A 4,462-nucleotide genomic window follows, 5' to 3' on the forward strand; every position below is an offset into this window, starting at 1 on the left:
AGAGAGAGAGAGAGAGAGAGAGAGAGAGAGAGAGAGAGAGAGAGAGAGAGAGAGAGAAGCAATCAATACTAGCTGGCCAATCATATTTCATCACTTGGCTACTTGGAAACCAGATATGCATAAACAATCACATGTTCCAGGAGGGTTGAGGATACAAAAAAGGAACAGCTCTGCCTTTTGTAAATTATTAACAGGATTTTTCCCCCTCTGATCATGATCAAAGATGCAGAGGCCACTCCTTTTAGAAAGAAGCCATCAGGGTTGGCAATGGACAAGCTCAAGAAAGATGCTTTCTGATGGCTGCTCTGCCGCTGACCTCCCTGAATCAGGACAACCCCGTGTAGTTGAAATCAAAGTGATATAACACTCAGAGTGAAATAGCAGCTTCTGGAGGTCTGAAGAGGCCAATCTGCCATTTCAGCATTTGCCTCAGATGAAAATGAATACTTGCTCTTTCCCATGGGAGAATTCACTATGGGGTATTTGGCATGCCAAGATGGAATGAAGCCACCTGCACACACTTCTCACATCCTTCCTCGATTTCCAAGTGATGCTGCACATCTCTGCTGGCATTCTTGAGCATCATCCAAATTTGAGATTTAACACATCTACCTTGGAGCAATTTGAAAGCTGCCAATTTTAATACTAGACCCTACTCAGTATTTCAATTCCATAGGAAAATGCTAATGCACAAAGTATTTAGAAAGCACCCATTTTCCATAAGAGGAAACATTTGGGTAATGCTCTGTTGGGTGACAGGCAATGGTTCCTTTTCTCCAGACCTGGAACTCTTACCCTTCATGGCATTAACAGTGTAGGCTGGAGACTTGTTCTTGTGGTGAGAGGCTGTACTATACATTGGCTGTTCAGCAGCATTCCTGGATACTCTTGATGACATGATCATAGCATTTCTTCTCCTGTGACACCAAAATTGTTGTAGGTATTGTCAAACCACTCTCCTGACCCCTGGGAAGCAGAATCAACTCCAAATAAAGCCAGTGGGCCAGACTGCTTTCTGTTCTGCAGGTTGTTCCAAGGAGGAAAAATGTCCTGTGAGAGCCTTCTAACTGAGATAGCTCTGTGTCTAAGGCAGATGGTAGGCAAACAGTCGAAGCTTAGGGTGAAATACACAACTCATTTGTCCAAGTGCAGGTGGCTAATTAGACTTGTCAAAATAGGGACACATTTAACATGAGGGGAAAAAAATCCATTCTCCAATGACATTTGCCAAATTTCTTGCCATCACAGTGTACAAAAACAGATCTGGAATACGCTCATGTCTCCTTGGTTCTCCAGTCATTATTTTACCTTGGTTGCAGTCATTTCACTGAAAACCTGGCTTGTTCCAGAGAACTCTTCCTAGCTGATCTTTGACAGCAAAGCAAATGAAGGCACAGATAATGAGGAAGTAAATCCTAGGCCTAGTTATGTAACCCTTAACCAACCCCAGTTGGAATGTTTCCTTGAGAACCTTAGATTTCTGTACAAAAGAGTTTTTGGGGGGAAAATCTTTTCAATTAAATACACTATGAACAGTCTCTCTCTACTGGGAAAATTAAGTGGATGGTGTCACAAGCAAAAGCACATTTCAGAGAACACACACACATGGTGATGACACCTCATTAAAATGAATGGTGTGCCTAAGGGAGAACCACAGCAGAGGGGAAATTTTCTTGAGACTGGGGTTGATCAAATTAAAGGGAAATTCCTCAAATGGTCAGCTGTGTCAGCACAACTCCCTGCTCACTTTGGAGGACAATGTAGAACTCAGTCAGGGCTTTCTTTCTATCTCTAAATGTTTGTAAGATTTCCTCCTCTTGCCCAGTAGATCTCCATTTTCCTTCTGCCTGACTAAAGTCCACTTCCTATGATATCTTCCACTTCCTCCAAAGAAACAAAGCATCCTTTCTCAGTGCCCCTGAAGTACTTTGCAATCTCAGTAAATGCCTCCATCCATAGCTACCTGCACTCACTGTTGCTGAGAGAGGACAAACCTGATGGGAATAACAAGTTTTAGTTGTTAGGTTTTGTGTTGTTTGTTGTTTTTTTTTCTCTTTTGAGGGGTCGAGTTGTTGTTCTTATCAGTATACAAAGTATTCAGTTTCTTTATGGTATTGTTCAAAATATTTGTTCTTGATGATTCTCCTCATTGTCTCTTCTCCCTCATGTCCCTGCCACTCCACCTACCACCAGTAGCCTCCTTCCTACTTTCAGGTCACTTGTGTCCTTTTGCCTTTCCCGTCACAGCCTATTCCCAATTTCACACCAACTTATACATACATATAAACACCAAAACTTAAGACCCAAAAATGAGAGATGTGTAAATTTTGTCGTTCTGTGTCTGGGTCACTTTGCTTACTAAAATACTCTTTACGTATGCCCCACAAATTATATAATTTAACTTGTCTTAACTGCTGAGTAGAATTTCATCTGGTATCTGTACTGTATTTCTTTATACCAGTAGTTCTCAACTTTCAAGTTGCTATCCCTTTGGGGGTTGAATGACCCCTTCATGGGGTATCTGCTAGGATCATGAAAAAAACACATATCTACATTGTAACTTGTAGCAGTAGTAAAATTACAGTTATGAAGTAGGAACAAAAATAATTTTATGGTTGCAGGTCACCACTACATGAGGAACTTTATTAAGGGGTTGCAACATTAGGAAGTGTCAGAATTACTGTTATTCAATCATCTGTTCATGTATATGGAAACTGGTTGCGTTTCCGTAATGGTTCTTGTTTCATTTTTGGTGCTATTATTTTAATTTTTGGTTTGGGTGTCTGTGAGTACTCTCATGCATGCACATATGTATATGTATACACACACATGCACATGGAGGCCAGAATTTCCCTACCATTTCCCACCTTAGACAGGGTCTCTTATTGAACCTGAGACTCATCAATTTGTCTATATCTGATGGCCAGAAAATTCCCAGGATCCTCCTATTTGTACCTCCCCAGTGCTAAGATTATAGGCATGTAGCAACATACTCAGCTGTTTCCACAGTGATAGAGGTTCAAACTCAGATCCTTCTGCCTATATGGCAAGCAGTTTACCAACTGATCCATCTCTCCAGTCCCTCTTAATATTATTGTGAACATTGCAACAATGAGTAAGCATGAACATGCAACTATCTTCATGGTAAGATATACAGTCTTTGGAGTATGTACCCAGGGAGGGTATCACATTTTGTTCACTTTGTTCATGAAGTCCTGGACAGTGAACTTCCCCATAGCAAGCTTTCAGTTATAAAATTCAAAGTAAGTAAATTGTTATCTTTCTTGTTAGAATATGGAGTTTTCAATGGAAAAAAAAGAAAAGAAACAATAAATCTATTACATAAGGCAGGGGAGGTATCTTAGTCCTTGAAGACATGAACTTGATCCAAAGAACCCTTGTAAATGCCAGATGGCATGCTTGTAACCTGATGATTTTGGTATATACAGTGCTAGGGATCGAATCTAGAGCTTCAGAAACACTAGGCAATGACTCTATTAACTGAGCTGCATCTCCAGTCCCACTGATGGCTATTTGTCCCTGAACTTTGATCAAAAAGAGTAGTTACTTTTCTCTAACGGAGAAAGTAATGAAAGTGCATTTCAGAAAAAGCAGGAGTCCCAGTTGATAGGCTCACTGACTCTATGGCCAGTGATCATAAAACTGGAAAGCATCTATCATCAGCTCAAAGGTCAGTTATGGGGTCTTATGTCCCTCCGGTTTGTTTTTCATACCACTTGAGTTTTAATCTAATTATTATAGGTAGTGTCTAACTCACAAAACTTTCCTAAATGCTCTGACTCTTTAATAAAGTTCTTCATGTTAGGGTGAGCTACAACCATAACATTGCTTTCATTGCTACTTCATAACTGTAATTTTCCTACTATTATGAATCATAACAAATATTTTTTAAGACAGGTTTACCAAAGCAGTCATGACCCACAGGTTGAGAACCACTGTTTTGAAGCATCCTTGCAATTTGTTCTTGTTCCTAGCATACCTGAATCCTCTGCGCTGTTTATCTTACTACTTCTGTTATTCTTCGTGGGTGTATTTGCTCTCCATAAATTTTTGTTCACAAAGCATATTTTTCCATTGCATTGTGCTCATGTCAACTGAATTACAAAAGTCCTTTATATAATCAAGATACAATTCTTTTGTTGAGTACATGTTTTGCAAATATTATCTTCCAATTGCTTTTTCATTTGCACAAGTATCTTTTGAAGCGCCACTATGGAACTGTTGATCAAAACTGATTTTACCTGTTTTTCCTCTTCAATCATTTCTTAGTAGCAAAAACCAAAACAAAACCAAAAGGAAAATAAAAAAACTTCTAAAGCCAAGTCCACAAGAGTTTCTGTTATGTTTTCTTCTTTTATTCCTTTTCTTCTTCCTCCACCTTCTTCTTTTTGGTCTCTCTCTCTCTCTCTCTCTCTCTCTCTCTCTCTCTCTCTCTCTCTCT

The 4,462-nt window shown here is 39.6% G+C and overlaps 1 protein-coding gene across 2 annotated transcripts in view; it reads right to left on the minus strand.

Annotated features, from left to right (window-relative positions):
• Frmpd4 (FERM and PDZ domain containing 4) overlaps positions 1-4,462 on the minus strand; it is a 992,697-nt gene that overhangs the window by 890,982 nt on the left and 97,253 nt on the right. The window lies entirely within an intron of this gene.

The sequence above is a fragment of the Grammomys surdaster genome, unplaced genomic scaffold, assembly GCF_004785775.1.
Source record: "Grammomys surdaster isolate TR1022 unplaced genomic scaffold, NIH_TR_1.0 131, whole genome shotgun sequence".
In the NCBI taxonomy this organism is placed as follows: Eukaryota; Metazoa; Chordata; class Mammalia; order Rodentia; family Muridae; genus Grammomys; species Grammomys surdaster.